This window comes from Mastomys coucha, unplaced genomic scaffold (assembly GCF_008632895.1).
Source record: "Mastomys coucha isolate ucsf_1 unplaced genomic scaffold, UCSF_Mcou_1 pScaffold6, whole genome shotgun sequence".
NCBI classification, from domain to species: domain Eukaryota; kingdom Metazoa; phylum Chordata; class Mammalia; order Rodentia; family Muridae; genus Mastomys; species Mastomys coucha.
Genome location: NW_022196912.1, coordinates 22,191,612 through 22,213,777, shown reverse-complemented (window position 1 = coordinate 22,213,777; position 22,166 = coordinate 22,191,612). Strand labels below are relative to the sequence as shown.

The window sequence follows — 22,166 nt, the reverse complement described above, 5'->3', positions numbered from 1 at the left end:
ATTCTTTGTTTAGCTCTGTACCCCATTTTTTAATGGGGTTATTTGGTTCTCTGGAGTCTAACTTCTTACACATCGTTTATTATTGCTATTATAGGAAGAATCCATCTTCTAACATATTGGGACAACCTTCACACTGTTTATCAAGTGGACCATTTAGGCTTTGGAAAAATGGAGATGTGGAGAATTTACCCCGGATGCTCCCCACTGAGGCCTGAGACTAAACCAAGGCTCTGCCCACAGACTCCCAGTTGTAGGTGGAGTGTTGTTCACTGTTCTAGAAGATGCAGCACAAGCTGAGCTGGGGGAATTTGCTGATTAGCCAGTAACTGAGAGGAAGAAGAGATTGAAGCCTTTGTCACCTGTGCTCAGTGTCTTCTGGGGAGCTGAGAACAAATACCTAAGAAGTCAAGAAAAGTGACAACTCTTGAGAAGGCTCAACTTCTCTCTGGGAGCTGCTCTCATTAGGAGTCATCTGGGAGATCTGGACTAACTCTGAGGGTCACCTAGCTCTCAGGTCAGAGCTTAACTTGTCTTCCCTTTTCCTTAACAAAGGAGAGGAGCAGTGGGGGTAGGGTGAGGAAGACAAAGGTGCAAGAGAAAGCAGCAGGGAAAAAAAACGAATACAGACAGGTATCAGGAGGCCAGAGAATCCTAGAACCTTTCTCTCAAGGAAGGGTCCCCAGGAGTGCATGGAAGTGCCCTACTTTCTTTCTTTGGGGTCTTCTTGTATCCCATTATTTCCACATTTCATGCCTGTTCCCGAAAGGCAATGCCCAGTTCCTCCGCACACCTTACCCTGTAGTTCTGATTCCACTTTGGCTGCAGATAAGTAGATCATATACTGCTCTCATGGAAACTCATGCTCTCCTATTTCTCCTTCTGTTGACTTCTCCCATGAAATATGCATGTTTGGTGGTTTACTGGGTAATCAGAAGCTCTTCACTGCCCTCTACTCATCTCTGGCTCCTTGCAACAGTTAGGCAATAAGAAGCAAGAAAGCAATGTGTATTGTGTGCTAAATATTGTTCCCAGAATTTTGTATAGTTCAGCCAGTAAGTGCTTGCTGAGTAAGCATGCAGCCCTGGAAGGCAGAGATAGGAGAGTCCCTAGGGTTTGCTGGCTAGACACTCAAGATGAATTTTTGGTGAGCTGTAGGTTCAGGGGACACCCTGACTCAAAAACTAAGAGAGAGATAGAAGATACCCAACATTGGCCTCTGGCCTTCATGTGTGCAGACACATGGGCACACAGATACACAGACATACACACAATCTCTGTGTTTCTCTCTCTTTGTGTTCTCTCACTCTCACACATTCTCTGTGTGTGTTTGTTCTTTCCTCTCTTTTTCTCTTGCTGTCTTTGTTTCTCTTTCCTTCTCCTCCAGTATGCTATTATTCCTGTTTCACAGAAAAAAAAAATCTAAGAACCTGAGGAATATCTTGACAAGATCATTCAACTGCAGGGAGCCGGGTGAGATGGAACTGATTTCATTCTTCAGCGCATCAAGCTAACCCTCCTGCTTATTCTTTCCCCCTAGTTAGAAGCCTGTTAATAAGCAGAGGATAAGGAGATTGAGGCGATGTAATATTGTGCTGATTCTGTGATTGGCATAGACCCAGCATCTGACACTGTCTGGTTCATTACATTTTCATTGAATGAATAAATAAATGTTTCCACTTCTATGATTGGGATAAGAATAGTTTATGGCAGTGTTGTGAGGACACACAAGTGTGAAATTACTTTGGATTCCAACAAGAAGATGAATAACAATAGTTTGGGTCTTGTTGGTGCTTGTCTGTGGATTGGCAGGTATTAATCATTTAACCCTCACAGGATTAATTATTTAATCTTCACAATTTTATAAGGGAGGACTCTTTATTTACATTGCACAGAGACTATTTTTACAAAGGTCACACACTGAGTATATGCAGAGGCAAGATATGAATTCAGGCAGTCTGACTGCATGGGTCTTCATAGTCACTGCATATTCCAATCACACACTGTTGACATGGGTAGTCTGTGCATTTAGAACCTAGAAAGCAGAAAACTTGAAGTTCAACAGTGGTCAGCACAAGGAATACTCCTAACTGTTGAAATCTTCCATATGTAGGTGAAAACTTTTGATACTTTTTCCATGCAAATGTAACTTAAGAGTCAACTAGTGGTTGTCTCCATACCCCTTCACTGCTTAAAAGATAAGTTTGAGCCTCTAATTCTGTATCTCATGGAAGCCTAAATTCCCATTGAGATTTTTTTTCTACAGTTTCTTTGTCTTCATCAGACAGTGGATTGCCTCACTTGTGTCAGTTTCATGTATGTTTCATGCAATCTGATGCAGAAGTGAAATTCGACCATCCCTCCAAGATCCACCATAAAGCCTGCTTATGCAAAGCAATCTGTGTGTTTAATACAGAATTGAGGGAAGTGGGGGGAAGAATAGAGGAGTTTAGATGAGAGAAAGACAAATGATATTAATGTGAGCATTCAATATTTCTTGTCCTGTATTTACAACCATCGCTCCAGGAAGCAATATCAAAGATGGCTTCACTGGTCCTCTCTCCTCTGCCTTTCATCATTTCCACGCACACTTACACACATGGACACACATAGACACACTCATGATTTCATCTCTGTTATACTCTCCAAGCAATCCATTCAAAGTTATTTTCCAAATAAACATAATTGTCTCCAGAGAGGGGAGTTGTACATCAACTTTCCTGATTGATTACCTTTAGTTACCTTTCTTATTGCTGTTACAAAATACCTGAAAATGCAACTTAAGGGGAAACAGATTTACTCAGGATCACCTTTAAGAAGGTACGGTTCATCATGGTAGAGAAATCAGGTCAATCCAGCTGGGGCAGCAAGAGTGTAAGACAGATAATAGATTACATCAGAGCAATAGTTGAGAATCAGAGACCTGGGGCTGCCATCAGAGCCAGTCTACAACCATAGTCTTCACCCTTCTGCCCCATATTTGTCAACTAGGCTTCCCTTATATCCAAAAGATTCTATAATGTTCTGGAACAGCCTCACCAGGTAAGGACCAACTGTTCAAACACATGAGCCTGTGAGGGATTTGTGTTTTCAATGATGAAAATATACGAAGAATCAGGCCTTTCACTGCTGTCTACCCATCCATGGCAAGAAGTGTCCAATAGCCAGTTGATGTGTTAACACTGCTTGGAGACTGACAAGAAACCAGAGATCTAGTTACATCACTAAGTTGACTATGGAACTAATACTCCCTCCACTGAGCACAGTGCATACAGCACCAAATCCTCATCAACCTCCCGCCATCTACCACTGTACTTCCTTAAAGGGCAATTCATAAATCAGAACAGACTAAACCATGCCCTTAATTTCCCATTGAAACTTCTAATATTCGTCTTACTGAACAGCTATAAAACATGACTCCAAAATGACCTAGCAATTATGTCCTGGAGACACTGGAAAAAAAACGTTTAAGAAAAAAAAAATATGTCTTGATTGTGCTGACAGAAAATTCTTTCATGTTTTTTATTATTATCAATAATGCTCTTATTAATCATTGCAGGTGAGTCAAAGTATACACAGTCAATCAAAGCTTTAAAGGAAGAGTCAGGAAGAAAATTCTAGTTCAAAGATGATTGCTGTTGCTCTCTCCATTTCTTCTTTTCATCATCCTCCCTCACACCCCTCATATTCTCACTAACCTTTACCTAAGAAAGGGTAATAGCAATGACACATGCCTGAGACACATGCAATTTCCTTCAATTGAGCTTAACCTCATGGGCATCATTTCAAGAGGACCAGACTCTGTTTGGGGTGACTCACAGTTTGTTATATGTCTAAGGCACAATGACTATCTTCTTGCAACAGGCAATGAATTGAGCAGTGCCTCCACCTCGTTTTTATTCTCCTTTGCTCAATGTGTAAAAGAAAACATCAAAAATCAAACATCTAATTTTGGGCATTGGAGATTGTGAAAATTTCAACTTTGTTCTGCACTACAACAAAGCAAAACAGTTTGTAGGTCTAGTCTGCCACCGACTATGCTTAAGATTAAGATGTTTGCAATGCTTCTCTGTAGTGTTTGAAGACATATTTGGCTTCATTCTGAAACCACCCTGACCTCTGGGTAAAGCCTTCTTCATTATGTTGAAATGTAATGAAATGAAAAGGAAGAAGGGAAGATGGTACTGGTTGTAGGAAAACCCTGCATTCATTTCTTGATCTCTAATTTATCACTTTCTGATTGGAACATCTTTCCCAATCCTTCCATGTAAAACCTCTCAAGATGTTTCCCCCATAATCCTCTGCCCATGTTGATAGTTTCCCCAAAAGCCAGGAGAAGTAACATTGGTTGCAGCCTGTTGATGTTCTAGCCATCAAGGTTCAGTTTGCCTGTGTATGTTGCCTAGGATTTATTAAATTGGTCCAACTTCTCAATCTGCTGCTGGCTGTTATTGGCTTCCCCTCCTTAGATAACAGTGTTACAGAATACTCATTTGCCTGTATGGTGCAGTTAGCCTCATATGGATTCTCTTTTCTTTAGCTATAAAACTAACTGGCTTTTATCTGTCCCACTTCTGAGACTGGGTTTTTCTTCATCTGCCACTTGAGTAGTCTCTTCCCTGGCTTCCTTTTTCCCTTTGATTCTTCTTTCGTAATACTCAGAGTGATCCCAGTAAAGCAAGATCCAAATGAAACCTCTGTCCTCTCATCACCTCCATGATAAAGTTTGAATTCCTTTATATGGACTTTCCCTTCTTCATTACAGCTGCCTCCCCCTGCCCCACCGTCCCTCTGCCCCACCATCAGCAGTGGCAGAATAATGGCAAGCACATGGGTAAGGGTGCTCAGCATGTCGCTATATTAGAGACAAGCCCAATTTGTCCTCATGTCATTCAGGACTAATACATCCACTGTTATATCTTCCAGATCTTCCAGATCATTAACACAGATTAGAACATGTTTGAGGCTTCCCATGAGCTTCCACCCTCTAAGTTTCCCTCTTGTTACCCATCCTACAAAGAAGTTCTGCCTATCCATTTTACCCTGATCAAGTAGCATTTCCCCTTTGCAGCTTCAGGAACTCCAGACTCTCTTAAACTCTCTGTCCTCTCTGTTATTCCTTTCAACTTTCTCTGCTTTCTCACAGAACATTCATTCATTCAAGTATGACCAGGGCAATGACCACTGCCAGCTTAAACACACTTGCTACTATAAACCACAAACTGTCTTTTAGGGTTTATATACTTATGATATCCATCACATATACTTTGGACCATGTTGGATAATGAAGAGTTGAGTGCAGCATAAAGTGTTTGTCTCTGAGGTGTCAGATGGTTCCTATACATTGGGGTTGCAAGGAGACCCCACACAGAATAAGAGCTTGCTGATAAGAATAAGCTTTGGGACTGAAAAAATTATCCCTCTGCCACCACTAAGAATAGAGCAGAGCCATTTGGTACAGAGTGCACAGCAGGGCTTCTTCTGGGACCCAGAATGAGGTTCCTCCTGGGACTGAAGGCTACATGGACTGCTGGCTTTCAGTGGCTTCTTTTCATTAAAGAGCACAGATAAGACATACTGTGAATTTCACTCACGTAAGAGCAGCCGATTTCTCTTCCTGAAAAGTAATGAAATAATTAAATAGAACTGACCCCTGACTCAAGACTCACTGTCCCACCTCTCCCTGTGCCTCCTTCCCTTCTGCAGCTCTTCCACCATGTGAGGTTCATGCAACAGTGCTCATCTCTCGGCCATTTTCAATTAATTTCCTGAGTAAAATTTCATGAGACACTATCAAACCTTTTGCTAAAATCAAGATATATTACATCTACTCTATTCCCTTAGTCTACTAATCAAAAAAGCAATCAACTTTGTCTGGCATGATTTGTTCTTCTAAAACCCATAATGCTTATTGCTCATAATTCCATTATCCTAGATAGTATTTTTTTCCTCTTAATATTTGTTCCACTATATTAGCAGGGATTGAATTACTAGATGATTTCTAGGATCACTTTTTTTTTTTTTTGCCCCTCACTGCTTTGCAAATTTGCTACCTAATTGGAAACTATCAACAAAACGATATTTCCCTATTCTGCTGAATTGCAGAAGGCCAGGAAAGGAACTTCCAGGTCTCTTGGTCAATTCCTGTTTCTTCTCAAGGCACAGGTGACCTTTCTGAGCCGTTCTGGATCTCTGCCCAATATTCAGTGTTTCCCACATGGAAGATTCAAACATCTTGCTAACTGTATCAGTGAACTGTGACCCTGTGCTCAGGTTATTCTGGCAACGAAAATAGAATATAGTAGGGAAGGTATAGGGCTGAGTCCAAATACCGGCCATTTGATTCTTCTGTGAGTTTAAGGTATTTTGTCTTAATAGAGAATAACTAAGATATTTTAAATAAAAGTATTTTAAATATTGCATTATTTTTCTTTAGTTTTTAATCACAAAAGAAAAATATGAAAAAACTCTAATTGTGCAAAAAATATATATCCCTACTGGCTCTTCAACCTGACTCTACTCTCTGAAGTAAGGCAAACACATTGATACATGTTCCCAGGATATTTTATAAACCTAAATAACATACATAAACCAAAATGGGTTATAATATGCATACTGTTTTACAATTTATACTTTTCAAGTGGAGAAGCACATGCATCCTGATGCTAAAAGTGTTTGTAAAGAAGATGGGGGCCTGAGGAAGAGAGAAAGCAGGAGAGGAGAGGGTGATGGGGGTGGATACAAATAAACAGGAATATGGTTGAAGTAAATGGTATACTTGCATGGAAATGTAACAACAAAACCCACCAACCTGCACAGTGGGCATTGGCTAACGTTTATTTAATCTTCCTATGAGTTTGCATGCATGCATGTATGTGTGTCTTTGTGTACAAATGTGGGAATGTGCATGGCACAGTCTGCGTGAGTAAGTCAGCGATCAGCCTGGATGTCTATCTTCACCTTTGACCTTTGGAGACATAGTTCTTGCTGTGTGAGCTCAGCTAGCTGGTCTGTGATCCTCTGGGTATCTCCGGCCTCTGTTGCCATATTAGTACAGGGGTTAGCATTCCAGACATTAGTACAGGGGTTAGCATCTCCATGGCTGCCTTTACATGGGCTCTGGGGATATGAACTCAGGTCTTTGGGCTTGATCAGCAAGCACTTTACCCACAGAACCATCTCCCTGGGTTTCATGTATCTAATTATCGAATTTTGTGTGATACATTATTTTTATAATCAAGTGTGTCAGAGATAAATCTTAATTAATCTGGCCAGTTCCCTGTTGACAGATATTTAAAAAAGTTACATGTTTGTCTGGATTTCAAGTAACACTGATAATGAACTATTAATGTAATAGTGTTTAAGCCGTTAGGGAAAATCGAGAGGGAGAGCAGAGATTCAGAGACCCAGAGGATTGCCTGCTGAGGTAGGATGCTTTCCATGCCTCTTCTGCACTAACACCCCTCATCAGCTGCATGGGAGAGGGATGCTGAGGGAGGCCACATCTCTCCTCACTTTGACCAAGGAGGTCTCTCTTATTCAGTGCATGGGAAGTCCACCTGTGAAATGCTCTAATCCTGTTTGGCCACTTCAAGATATGGCTGTCTGTGGACAAAGTAGATTCTGCCCTGAGTATCCTTAAGGCCACTTCTCCACCTGCTGTGCAGCTTGGATTGTTTATTCACACAGTGTGTGCAACAGCTCTGAGTACAATATCACTGCCATTTAGCAAGAGTTTACTGCTCAGCAGATGTGGGGCCAAAGCAAACTCCCGCACAGCACATTATCTTAATTCTGATTAAACCCTTTTGAGGTAAGTGGTATAAATCTCATTTTTAAATTAGGGTTTTAGTCTTATTATTGAAATGTAAGAGTTATTTATAATCTGTGAACAGTTCTTTTATTGTGATACATGATTTGCAAATATTTTCCCCTAGCTGTTTTCATGTTCTTAACAGTGTCCTTCGAAGCATGGAAAATTTGACTCAGATAAAATATAATTTATTAATTCTTTAATGATTCTAGGTCTAGTGCTGTATCTAATAGCTTTTTCTAACTCAAAGCCACAAAGATTGTATATTATTAACCTAGAAAGTTTATAGTTTTAAGTCCTGCACTTGGACCAGTGACCCATGTTAATTTCCATGTATGATGTGGGGTAATAATGGTCAGGGCTTTGCATTGGTGTGTGGATTTCCAACACCCACCACCATTTTTACCAAGAACATCTTTTCCCTACTGAATTATTGTGGTGATGTTGCTACAAATCTCCTGTCCGTAAGTTAAGGAGCTTTCCTCCTTCTCCATCCCGTTCCACTGGTCATTACTATTGCTCCTCTGCTGTCTTCATTGTATTTATGTGTATGTATATGTGTGCATATATGTGTATGTACGTGTGTGCAAACATATGTACACACACATTGTACTGGCTGGTTTTGTGTGTCAACTTGACACAAGCTGGAGTTATCACAGAGAAGGGAGCTTCAGGTGAGGAAATGCCTCCATGAGATCCAGCTGTAAGGCATTTTCTCAATTAGTGACCAAGGGGGGAGGGCCCCGTGTGGGTGGTGCCATCCCTGGGCTGGTAGTCTTGAGTTCTATAAAAAAGCAAGCTGAGCAAGGTAGGAAATGCAAGCCAGTAAGTAACATCCCTCCATGGCCTCTACATTAGCTCCTGCTTCCTGACCTGCTTGAGTTCCAGTCCTGACTTCCTTTGGTGATGAACAGCAACACGGAAGTGTAAGCTGAATAAATCCTTTCCTCCCCAACGTGCTTCTTGGTCATGATGTTTGTGCAGGATTAGAAACCCTGACTAAGACACACATATATGTGCATGATACTGTATCTATATCTATGTCTATATCTAATCTATATATCTACATCTTACTATACATATACAACTCTATTTATAAATTATTTTACCATAAATTCCTCTTGTTTTTTTCCTTTTCAATGTTATTTCTACTTTAGATCCTATGCACTTCTACACACATTTAAGCCACAGAAAGAATACAAGGGCCTATTAGAATTTTGGTTAGGCATCACACTGAATTTATAAATCAATTTAGAGAGAAGAGCCATAGAAACTACAGATTTTTTCCAATTTTTAAAAAAATCTTGAAAATTATTTTATTTCCTGTGTATGGGTGTTTTGACCACATGTGTGTTTCAGAACTGACACATCTAACTAACTTCTCACTCCTTCCTGCCTGTGCTGATGAACCCCAGCAGACTTTTCACTTTGATCTCAGAACTTTCTCACTTAAGACCTTTCCATTTGTTCTTATAGAAGTGTCTATTCAGCCAACTTCTCAGTTCTTGGTTACTGTTGGTAACTGATTTATAATTTACTTCAATCTCTAAACATTTTAGTTGTTCTCTTAACATATTTACAATATCTAATTTTAAGTCTGTGTTTCTAACCCAGTAAACAAGGTTATTCAAAGCTATTTCTATTGGTTTCTTTAACAATGTATTTCTGTTTCTTTTGATGTATTCTAGGTTTGGGTAAAATTTTGGTATTTTAGACACTCTAGTGCAGCAACTTCACAGTCTGATTTTCTCTTCAAAGATTGTTGTGGGTTGTCATGTGTTCTTTGTCTTTATTGTTGTTGCTTAGCAACTCAGAACAAGCCAAGTCTATGAGCTCCCTTCCTTGTAATGCATCTTTGTGGATTCTTTGTCATGGGCCTGTTTTCTTTTTTAAAGCTCCTTACGGCTTCTCCTTGTGCAGTTAGTAGTCTATAAACACTGGGACAGAGACTATGCTGAAACACTAAACACCAATCCAACTGTGTGCAGGTAAGGGACAGTATTCAGTGCCAAGGCTGGGAAGGACTTCCATGTCTTCCCCACATACACAAAACCCTACAGTTAGCTTGGAAGCTGTGGTTAACTTGACCTTTGTCCTACACCTACTGAGAATATACAAAACTTCTCTGCCAAGTCCATGACCAGAACTTGTGACTGGCAAATGTCTTTCCCTCTTCTGTATGCTTTACCCCCTGCTATTAATCATCTTCAGCTCAGACACTGCTTAGCACGGACACCCCAGATCTCTGTGCCCATTCAAATCAAATGAGCCCCTTCTCACTGTGATAGAGAGACTGCTGATCCACCTTGTTTGCTCTGGTGGTTGTCTGTGTTGATGGAGTTCAGTGGGCGAGAGGAGCACCAGGTTATAACCCTATCGACTCTGAGTGCTCTTACCTGGACGCCAACATTTTTAAAGCATACATGCATCTCAGAGTACTTTACATCTGATCAATTTTTAGAACACTGAAATGGTTGTTTCCATTGATTTTTGTCCAGACTTATAGTTGACTTGGAGAGAGAGAATTTTCCAATCTCTTTATTTGGCCATAGCTGGAAGTTCTACTCAGCTTTATCCCTTCAATAAATGCATGAGGTTTTTTATTTGAATCATTTATTTTTCACTTTCACAGGATTCTAGAATTAGTTATACTCTCATCAATTTAGGCAACGAAACCTGTTTTTCTAGTGAGCAATGTTTCCTTAATATACCTTTCTTTGTAGGCCACACAAAAGGTAACCATAAGTCTGAACTTGCCATTATTATCTAGGGAAGCCCACTTAGACTGGGTGACAGCCAATCCTGCTTGCCAGGCCTCATCTGCCCCCAGATTTGTAAATTGGAAGAATGCTGTAGGCTTTCACAAGGAAGGCAAAGAAAGAATTGGGCATCCTTTATGAGTCGTGGCCCTAGGTGGCATTCGTCTAGGAGAGGTGTCTTTTCCTAGGTTCTCCAACTGAAGAAAGCAAGGTGGTCTGTCTGCTTGTTTTTCCTAATTCACACAAGGGTCACACAGACTAGTTGTGTGCCTGAACCTCTGGTTCTCATTCCCCAACTTCTCTTCAAATATCTCTCAAAGTTCCTGCTACAGTGCAGGTAGCTTACCTAGAGAAGATCCAACACAGTCACACCAAGGCTCTTTTCCAGTCTCAAGTTCATGGGGCAGGGATTCAGAGAGAATATCAACAGATAGCAAAGAGAAAAGAACGAAGCATCATACAAAGGCCAAATGATTTTGTTGACTTCTGTCTAAAACACCGAGGTTATGGCCTTCCCCAAGATCCTCATTCTGCAAGTATTAATCACTCTCATGGCTCTATTTTTTCTACTACCCTCAGTGATCTTTATCAAATTCATACTTAAGGGTACCCAGTGCAGCATAATCTGTGCTATATGCATTTAGACATGGGAGAGCCAGCAGTGGCTACATTGAACTCTGCACTCCACAAGGACACATTGCTAAAGCATGGAAGCTTTTAGGATATAGACATCTCATGATAACAGGTGAAGATAAAGAAAAACTTACAATAATGGAAGCTTTTAGGATATAGACATCTCATGGTAATGGGTGAAAAGATAAAGAAAAACTTACAATAATGGAAAGGAGTATCTAATCTAAAGAAATATATGTAATAATACTTTATATTGATGTGACAGTATTAGAAATGAGAGGCTCCAACAAAGACACACAGAATTGACATAGAAGTGAATTTAATGTTTGTCCACTATATTACGATGATGACATACAGTCAAAAGACTATTATCATCATGGGTGCCTTACAATAATTCCTTATTACCAGAATATTTCAATTATCTCTTCCACTGCCTTATGGTGTAGAGGGCTGACCTCAGTAGAGAGGTGAAAGTTGCCCAAAAGGACACAGGGCAGGTTAGGATCCTTGAGAACTGAAACACAGGATGCTGCCCCACGACATACGTCCCCACATATACAAACAGTTTCATTAACAAGCAAAGGAAGGACACTCAACAAATGCACTTTGGTGAAATATGAATCTAAGTCAGTGCTAAGAATCTTAAAGAAGGAAGCAGAAAGAATCACCATAGACTGTCATCATTTGGACAAGAATAATCTAGGCCCCAATCAGTACACTTTATAGGCAGTGACAGACACTAAGATCTGTTTGTTTGTGTGCCTAAGTGTGTATGATGTGCACATGTGAATGAGGGCACACATAGACAAGTACACATTTATGTGTAGAGACCAGAAATCTACATCAAATATTTTTCTCGGTAGCTCTACACACACACCCCTTTTTTGAGACAAGTCTCTCACTGAACCTAGAGCTAAGCTAGTTGCTAGCCAGGAAACTGCAGAGATCCTCCTGCCGCCACCTCTACAGTGGCGGGACTAAAAGCGTGGACCACCACTCACAGCATTTTTACACAGGTGCTAATGATCAGACTCAGGTCCCCATGCTTGCATGAGAAGCTCTTTGCTGACAGAGCTACCTTCTGATTGGCTGTACTTTCTTTAGAACCTGCTGCAGTTCCACTTCTAAAAGGAGCCTTGCTTTCTCTAGTTGGAGAAATTAGGAAAAGATAACTCTCTTGGATGAAAGCCACCTAGTGCCAATACTTCTGAACGGTTGCTATCGCAGGTGCAGGTTCATTCTTAGCACATTCTTGGCTACATCCATAAAGTCGTGAGTGTATGAATGCCCATAGACAATGTTTCATATGGACACCTGGACTGATTGGGCCTCTTGCTTTATTGTGTGCGATTCTCACCCAGGGAAGAGCATTTCCAAGACTTCAGGCTGCTGAGGTAGGAATAACTCTTATCAGGTTGGCCCACATGTTATTCTCCTGTGCCGTTTTCCTGTTTACAGAATGGTCTCTGGCACATTATTTTGATTGATTTTTCTAACAAGTCAGAAAAGAGACCAAAATAGATAAAATGACCCCCAGATCTCTCTTCGACTAGCATCGAACCAGTCTTTCTCTGTCTTGAATGAGGAAAGATTATCTCTTTGCTCTGAGTAGAATTATACCATGGTCATCCTATCCAAGAGGATTTTATTTCATTTTTTCTTGCAAGGTCTTGGCTTTCCTTCACATCTCTTCAGACATAAATTTGGAGTGGTTCATGGCTTTTCTTAAACAGAACTCATATTTCTTTAGGATGAATCTTATCTGAACCACTTGATATATAGAAACCAGCGAGGCTAAAAATTTCAGATAACATTAATAAAAGCTTCGTTATAAGAGGAAGTGGGAAAATAAGAAATAGTTCCATTGACTTTTATAGATCATCTGATCCCACCCACAAAATTCACCAACTGAGGAGCTAAGCTGGTCAGCTACTCCTGTTTGTCAACAGTGTTCCTTCCACATCTAAAAGGTCAGAAGTGGTGTGAACACCCTAACTGGTCACAGTGACCTTTAGGTGTAATCCCTTTCCCAAAGGGGTTACACTGCCTGGTGGTTAGATGGCATGTGTGCATGCACACACATGCACCAACCAAAAACAAGTAAAAGAAACAGACAAATACTCCATAACACTGCATCTTAAGATCTGACTGCCATCCACTGTACAACTATAGGTCAAAAAGTATTGAATATCTGTTTCATACTGGGCCTTGAGCTAGTCTCTTGAGACGTAAAGAACAAGAGAAAACCAGTTACCTCTGCAGTTTACCATGCAGCCTCAGTTTACCAGCACATGTGTTGGGATAATACCTATTGTGCTATGCTGTGAGAATCAAGGTTGATGATAGATGGAAAAGCAGCATGTTGCAGTCTGTAGCTCTTGGTTGTTTCATTTGGCCTAGGACCTGGGACTAAAAACCAGGGCCAATGGCAGCTTACTTAAGGCTTTGTGTGTGTGTGTGTGTGTGTGTGTGTGTGTGTGTGTGTGTGTGTACGTAAACATTGGTATGTATTTGCCTATCACTCTTGTATTAAGTACTATATTGCCATCTCTTCCCAGACTCCCCAGCCAGAAGGAGCTCACCTGGCAAGCTCTGCTCCTGGAAGACCCCCCTTTGCTCCCTCTAGAGTGCTGCATTGGTTTTTTGTTTGTTTGTTTGTTTGCTTTAAGAAGAAATACATCCCAGAGTCCCAAGAGTAGTCAGAGGCACAGCATATTCAGATTCTAGAAACTGGCGAACACGGTGGCTGTCCTGTCTTTGCCCCAGCTAGTGGGATTCCTGTGCCTTGCAGGGTTTGTGCAGTATTTAGTTGTCATCATATTATAAATGCGTACCCCTTATCTTAAAGGGGTAAGAGGAGTGTCTATCATCTAATCTAGTGTTTTTACCTTATAGATGGAGAACCTGTGCCTGCAGAGACGGCTGTCAGTAGAGTGCTTGCCCTGCAGTCATGAGGACCTGAGTTCTATAGCCAGAAGTCTCACAAAAACAAAACCAAACAAAGAAAACAAGACAAATGAAATATCATCAACAACAACAAAAAACAGGCCAGGCATGATGGAGTACATTTTTAAAAAGCCAGTACTACCAAGCAGAGGCAGGAAGACCCCTGGAGGGAAGACCCCTTGCTGACCAGCCAGTCTAGCCTAATTGGTGAGCCAAAGGCACAGTGAGATAACTTGTCTCAAAACAACAAAAAGGTATAAGGAATAATACCTGTCATTTTCCCCTGACATCCATGTACACACAAGCGTATGCAAGTACGCGCGCGCGCGCGCGCACACACACACACACACACACACACGCACACATGCCCCCAAAGCAAAACTCAAGACTCAACAGAGAAAGACAATATTCCAAATGACAGACATGGAACCACAGCCCAAGCATCTTCCCTCCAACTCCTGGCCTCCTTTCCTTACTTCTCAGAACTACATCCCTTGCTATAGTCTGATTATGAAGTGTACCTACCTACAGGTTTACCTGTTTGAACCAAGACCTCAGCTGGCTGCTTTGAGAAGTCATGTAACCTTTAAGATGGGAGTGGGGGGGGTGCTCACTGGAGAACCTGCACCTCCAGAGATAGATACTTAAAGGTTCCTATCAGTTACGTTTTTTGTGGCTGTGTTAAAACACCATAGCCAAAAGCAACTTGTAGAAGAAAGAGTTTGTGTTGGGTTATAATTCCAGAGGAGGAGGCCATAATGACAAGGAAGGCATGATGACAGGTGACTAGAACAGGAAGCTGGCTGCTCACATTTCAGCAACACACAAGAAGCAGAGCGACTAGAGGTGGGACAAGGTTGTAAAGTCTCTAAGGCCTCCCCTGGTAACATATTCCCTCCAGCAAGGCTCTGCATCTTAAAAATTGTCTAGCTCCCAGGGGCGTATCTTATTTAAATCACAGCAGACTGTATCCCAGCTCCACTTCTGATGCTCTCCCTCCAGCCCCATCTCACATGCTTGCTCTCTTATTTATTCTCCAGCTCCTGTTCCCTCTCTCTTCCCTTTCCTCTGTCTTTTTCCCTCTTCCTTTTCCCCCTTCTTCTTTTCACTAAGACAGAAAACTCATGGCAAACTCCCCAAAGCCACTGATATGCACTGGGTGTCTTCACTAGAAAACTGTGAGTCAAAATGAATTCTTGCTTTCTCTCAGCCATCCTGTTACAATGAAGAGAAAAAAAACTAACATATTCCCCATTACCCTGTGGACAGAATCAAGAAAAGACATAAGGTCCAGATGTTCTAAAGCTCCCATCTCAGCTCCAGCCCCTAGACTGGTACCAGAATCACAGTAGGATGAATGACAGACAAATCACAGCCCATTGATGTGCTTGCTCTAGGGTCAGGACCTAAGACTCAAGATCATCATGGCTCAAGAGATGAGAGGTACATTCATTTCTACAAATAAACCCAAAAAACGAATGTGAGTTCCAGAACAAAGGCAAGAACAAGAGGCTGCATGTCTATTCAGTGATATTAGCTTGGTAGGGAATCTTGCTAAATGAAAAAGTGACCACTCAGAGCCCTTCTGGTAAGTCTGTAGGAAGAAGGGTGAAAATGAGGGAGGGATATCTACGCCACTTCTGCTTAAATTATGCACTTGGTCCCTCGGTGTGTTCATGAGCCCATTACTCATTTAGTTTCACAATTATCTTGGTTCACCCATTAAAGATGAATTGGGCAGATATCTGGTAGATGTAGGAATGTTCTGGATTTGTGAGCTGATGCTGACTGATAGTACACTATATTCTCCATTGACAAAGGAAAAAAACAGTGTACTTAACCATCTATCTGCTTGTCTACCTTACCCCAGTGGGTGTCGCTGTCACTTTGGAATGCTGAGGAATAAAGCAATTGACATCACCTCCTCAAAAGTCCAAGACAAATTCATGAGAATACTGTCTTAGGGTTTCTGTTGCTGTGAAGGGACACCATGACCACAGCAACTCTTATAAAGGAAAACATTTAACTGGGGCTAGCTTACTGTTCTGAGGTTTAGTCCATTATCATCATGGCAGGAAGCATGGTAGAGAGCAGGCAGACATGGTGCTGGAGAAGGGCTGAGAGTCCTACTTCTGGATCCTCAAGCAGTAGGAAGGAAGAGTGAGCCACTTGGTGTAGGTTGAGCTTCTGAAATGTCAAAGTCCACCCCTTGTGACATACTTCCTCCAACAGGTTACACCCACTTGAATAAGGCCACACCTCCTAATGCCACTTTCTATGATCCTATGGGGGGCCATTTTTATTCAAAACACCACAAATACCCATCTCCTTGGATTAGAAAGCAGTAATGTGTCAATCATATTATGAAAGCAATGTAGTACCCAGGTTCAAATCTGAACAGAGCAAGGGAGAGCCACTGCTGACTGAGTCATCTAGAAGTAACTTTTACTGTAGACTGCTCTATTCCCTTACAGAAAACTTTTGTGAACAAGTATAGTTGTTTTCCTGTTTACAAAACAATTTCTCTTGTGCATACTATTGAATCTATTCTGTTTTATTTTTTAACTTAATAATGGGTTTTAAATACTTCCCTATATTACTAATTACTAAATATATTTTCTTCTTCTTCTTCTTCTTCTTCTTCTTCTTCTTCTTCTTCTTCTTCTTCTTCTTCTTCTTCTTCTTCTCCTCCTCCTCCTCCTTCTCCTCCTTCTCCTCCTCCTCCTCACCCTCCTCCTCCTCTTCCTTTTTTGACATCCTCCTCTTTTTCCTCCTCCTTCTTTTCCTCTACCTTGCTTGTGTGCACATGTGTGTACAGGTGCCCTAAGAGATGCCCCTGGAGCTAAAGTCACAAGCACTTTTGAAGCTGCCTGATGTGGATGCTGAGAAGTGAACTTAGGTTCTCTGTAAGAGTAGTATATGCTTTTAACAGAAGACCTGTGTCTCACCTCCCACTAAATATATTCAGATAGCATAAATGTAATAGCACAACAGTTTAGGCATCCTATATCTTATTTAACTAATTTCCAATTGTTGGGTCCTTAAAGTATTTCACCCTCAAAAGTAATTTCTAAACGAGCCAATAGGAAATATTTGTTGTAATCCTGAACCTTAGGTCTAAGAGTTACACTGAGGGAAAATACCTTCTGTCTTTAGAGAATCATTATGTTAATAGAACTTGGTCTATATGTTATTTCCTGTCCTACCCCACCCTCACACCACCTCCTTCCCCCCTCCACCAAATGCAGATAGTGAAAAAGAGTCCCTGGTCAGTACCAATAGGCTACAGGAAGTGAGCAAACAGAGGGAAACCTGGACTAAAATGCTCCTTTAGAACCAAGGAAGGCCAGGAGCATGTCAGTAACCATGGCAGCAGGGTGACATGACCTAGGAAAGCAGGAAGTCTCTCTCCATTGAAACGGAAAAGTGGCCTCAGTGTGACTACAATTATACTTCTTTTCATCTTAAAAAGAAACAAGGTAAACCTTGCCAATAGTATTACACAACTGAGTTTATATAAACGATAAATGTGTCCACAAGCACACACTCACAACAACTTTATATCATGAAGGGGGAGGAAAGACAGTAAAGTTTGGAGTTACTGTCTGAAGGTTGGGAACATTGGGAGACTAAGATGCCCAGGATGGCAGCTCAGGGAGCTGGAATTAGTGAATACTTGCATGGATGGTCCAATATTATCTGAAGTGAGAACAAAGGACATTTTCTGTTCAGATCCCTCCTCTGCAGATCACACACTCTCTCCATTGTGTTTTTCTTTTATTCCAAGTGGCTCATCACTCCTGACTGCTCCCACTGGTCCAACACCCAAAGTCTCAAACCAGAGGACTTTGATAAAAGCTGCTTATACAGAGAAGGTGAGATATGCAGTTACTGACTCTCATTAACCAAGTGCCTTAACAGCAATCATGGAGCCCTGTGGGTTGTAACTGCTAGACCTGCAACCTACACTAGGACATGCCACCATCAAGGCAGGAATGAGTGCATTCCCTCTTTCAATAAAGTACTATGATTCACCAGCCCTAGCTCTTCACATCTGTCTTATTGGCATCCTGTCCATGTCCATTGGAGACATTCCCTCATTTGTTCACATATGGAACTTCCCCTCCAGAAAGAGAAAACATGAACTCTTGTAGGGCTCAGTGGCTGAGGGGGTCACTGGTGATGTGCCAGTCAATCAGCAAATGGAGGCCAAAGGCAGGGATGATGAGCTTCAGTGGATGAAGGGGACCAGGCAGACTTCTTCACTCTTGGCCTGTATCCATAATTAAAGCATCAAGAGTCAGCACATGCAACACACAGCAATTCAGCTCCCTGGCAGGCGAGGGTGAGTGGACCATGAGGGGTGCATGTGGGGCTCTATCAGAGACAAGTGATCGCTATGTAGCTCAGATAACCAGGAAGTTGTAATCCTCCTGCCTCAGTGTCCCACGAATCTAAGAGTTCAGATATTTACTTTTTAAAAACCTTAGAGATAGGGAAATGAATTGAAGGAAAAATTAGAAATTCTGTTACTAACTAGTGTCTTGTGAATCTACATCACTAGATATCCTGAAGGTTGGAGAACTCAGCCCATGAGTGCAGAGAGAAAGACATGGGGTCTACATGCCAACTTAGATATGAGCTCCAATACCTATGAAAGTGAAGGCATTTAGAAACATTTTTTGTGTTTCTTTCTCTTTTTTTTTTCAGATTTAATTAAGGATCCTGAAAATCATGCTGTATTTAAGGCAGGTCCTAAATCCAAGGACCCATATCCCTAACTCAGACAAACAGAAGGACATGGTTAGAGACTGCTATGGTGCAATAACAGGCTAAAGAATGTCTACAGCTCTCAGCCACCACCAACAGCCAGGACAGAGACAGGGATGGAGTCTCCTTCAGGGATCCTGTCAGTGACTTGATGTCCAGCTCTTGGCTTCCACATTGAGAGAATCCCTTTCTGGATTTGTTCTGTACCAGTTTCTTTCTAATCTGTGAGAACAATCATGGGAAGGTAACAGGCCAACAGTGTGGACTGAAGGCTGAGCGGCTCGCACTCGGGTGTTACAGAACTCGGATCGTGTTGAGAAGCATGGGAAGCTTGCCAGGCCTCGGGATGATGTGGATCAACCATTTGAAAACTAAGCTGCCGAGAGGACTGAGTTATCCAGCGCCAGGCTGACTCCATGACAGGCCGCAGACGGGCAGTTTGGGAGACTGCGCCAGGCTGACTCCATGACAGGCCGCAGACGGGCAGTTTGGGAGACTGCACCTAAGTTTCTGTTTCCCAGAAATGAGAACCCGGATCCAGGAACCCATGGTCAGCCAACGACAGCTGTGGGAAGCCAATCAGAGTATGATTTGCCACCATGGGAAGTCCCAAGAGCCCTAGCCAATCACAAAGGCACCCATATCCCTGGAGATAGAACCAGCCAATCAAGGGAAAGGAAGAGAAAGGTCACCCACTCCTACCCTAACAGGCTTTAAGTTGAGCCTGCAGAGCACACATCTGGATCTCCATTCCCAAATGGGGAGACCCATGCATGCAGGAAATTTTGCTGATTAAATGCTCTTTGCTTTTGCATACTATTTGAGTCTGAGTTCTTCCTTCGGCCATTATCAAACCCTTACCCTGCCTTTTATGAAAATTAGAAGAATTTCAGTAGCAGCTTCCCATCTAAGCTATCACCACAAATAAAACAGTGGTAAATCCGAGACTCAGAACTCCAAGACTCATGTTTAAGTTCACTCTTCATTTGTATGCAGGGCACTATGGAGCAAGAGAGGGGACACTTAAGGGTGACTGATAAGTTGGCTTACATTTTGAAGCTGAAGTTCAAAACAGAGACCCAAAGGGAGCCTTGCTGGAAGAAGGAGTTACATTCTGTAACACTGGAAGTAGGTTTGCATTAAGACATGCCCCAGGCATTTAGAGTCACACAATGCCCCAATCTGATGATTCCTCAAGAGTTTAATAATTTATAAATATTGTGTCCTATCAAAATGATCACTTTTATTACCTTACTGGTCTAAATTGTATGTCCCATATCCTTCTCAGTTACAGAGACCATAAATTAAAGTCATTTAAAATTTATACTCTTAGAGTTCATTACCTGTGATTGTTATTACTTTCCTACCTTTGGGTGTCCCATCTTTATCCCTGACAAGAAATATTGCAACATAATCTAAATACCATCCAACTAATAAATGTTCAGTTAAAAAAAGATCAAACCCTAAAGGACAACCCATTACTCTTTGTCATCAACACTGTGAGCATGCTCCCTCCAACAGCTGAAAAACAGAGACAGTAAAGATCAGAGTATTGAGACTGCAGTGTTTATCCAGATTGGAAATGTTATTCACTCCAAGAACCTTAAAGAACAAGAGATTTTACCAGCCTACTTCTGTACGAATAGCCCCACTTTGAGGAATAACGAAGGGTAAAGTGAATTGCCTTGAAAAGTAATGAGACATCCATGGTTGGAAAAATCTGAGCATTAATCCCACAGCAATGGGGATGGTGATCCCCCTTTTTTCTATGACTGGTCTATGTTGTCTTAAGTAGACTCTGATGGCTAATCTTGGTTGTCAACTTATACAACTTGTCCATCTGTAATGAGCTAAAGCCCCCTCAGCCCTTCTGTCAGGGATTTTCTTGACTGAATCTTTTGAGGTGAGAAGACCCATCTCTCACACCTGCTGGTTGCATTTCATATAAAAGGACATAGAAAAAGAATCTCTCTCTCTGTCTCTCTCTCTCTCTGTCTCTCTGTCTCTGTCTCTGTCTCTGTCTCTGTCTCTGTCTCTCTCTCTCTCTCTCTCTCTCTCTCTCCTCCCTTTCTCTTTCCATCCCTCCTTTCCCCCTCCTTCCCCACTCTCTTTCCCTCTCTTACTCTCTCTTTTTCGTCAGCTTCACTTTTGGTGGTAAGGGAATCTATCTTGTTGACACACACCATATGACATCACAAAGTCTGTGGAATTCACACAGAGTCCAGCTGTAGTGTTCTCTAAATCACTGCATTGTGATTCAGTCAATCCTGAAAATATTCCTTAGCTGGTATTAGAACCTGCTTCTTTTTTCGGGATTCCAACATAGACTCTAGGAACCCTAGGGACTCTAGCACCAGATTGGGATTGCTGGGGCATCCAGTCTTTTGGAATAAACAACTAACAATTCTCAGTCTTTCTGTTGTGAGACAACCATTGCTGGTCTATCCAGACCATGACCTAACAAATTTGTTAGAGTCTGTATAACAAATCTCCTCTCTCTCTCTCTCTCTCTCTCTCTCTCTCTCTCTCTCTCTCTCTCTCTCTCTCTCTCCTACTTCCTTCCCTCTCTCCCTCCCTCCTTCCCTCTCTCCCTTTCTCCCTTTCTCCCTCTCTTCCTCCTTCCCTCTATCCAATCAGTTCTGTTCCTAGAGAGCCCTGACTAATACAGTCTCCTTCATTTGGAACAGGAAACAAGTGTACGTTTCTGGCAGTAGGGAAATTCCCTCACACTCTGCTGCAACATCTGCAGGCACAGAAGAGTCTGATAAAGCAGACAGGTGCACACACAATGGCTTTTATTGCTGTTGTTTCTATCACAGTCTTTATGGGTGCTGCACACTGCCACATGGGACAAATGACAGCTTTTTAGAGAGATTGAAATTGACAAACATGTACTTAAAAATGGGTATTTCCATCCTGGCTGAGTCATCTAATGCATGTCGTTGCATTCCCTGCATGCATTGACCCTTGGGATCAAGCTTCATAAAAGCGTAAAGGCATCTGCTATGTGTCACGATACGGAGATTTCTCTCCCTCCCATCAACTCCTTATTCAGTTTCTCATAGCCTTCTGTGTGACTCGCACAGGCCAGAGATCATTCGAAGAGAGACAGAGAAAGAGAAGCCGGTCAGAGGTCGGCAGTGCACAATTTATTGACACTGTTTAAACCATGTAAAAGGTCCCAACTTCCAGACACACAGCATATGACATCACAAAGTCTTTGGAATTCACAGAGTCCAGATGTAGTG

At 41.7% G+C, this 22,166-nt stretch overlaps 1 protein-coding gene and 2 long non-coding RNA genes across 6 annotated transcripts in view; 1 reads left to right on the top strand and 2 right to left on the bottom strand.

Moving 5' to 3' along the window:
* Positions 1–21,101, bottom strand: part of LOC116080919 — a 25,140-nt gene extending 4,039 nt beyond the window's left edge. The window contains exons 1-2 of the long non-coding RNA XR_004114671.1: positions 21,042–21,101; positions 16,190–16,335 (exon numbers count right to left, since the gene is read on the bottom strand). This is a non-coding gene — a long non-coding RNA (uncharacterized LOC116080919). The remainder of the gene's footprint in view (positions 1–16,189; positions 16,336–21,041) is intronic.
* The window catches only part of Alk (ALK receptor tyrosine kinase), a 722,886-nt gene that overhangs the window by 462,494 nt on the left and 238,226 nt on the right, over positions 1–22,166 (bottom strand). Inside the window, exon 1 of one of the 4 annotated variants that reach the window (XM_031357609.1) lies at positions 10,916–10,987. The exons of the other annotated variants lie outside the window; for them this stretch is intronic. The gene's annotated coding sequence lies outside the window, so the exon portion shown is untranslated. Of the gene's footprint in view, positions 1–10,915; positions 10,988–22,166 lie in introns of those variants that run through there. 4 annotated transcript variants of the gene reach the window in all.
* Positions 17,465–18,187, top strand: LOC116080921. The gene is made up of 2 exons (XR_004114673.1): positions 17,465–17,627; positions 17,936–18,187. It is a non-coding gene; the product is annotated as an uncharacterized LOC116080921 (long non-coding RNA).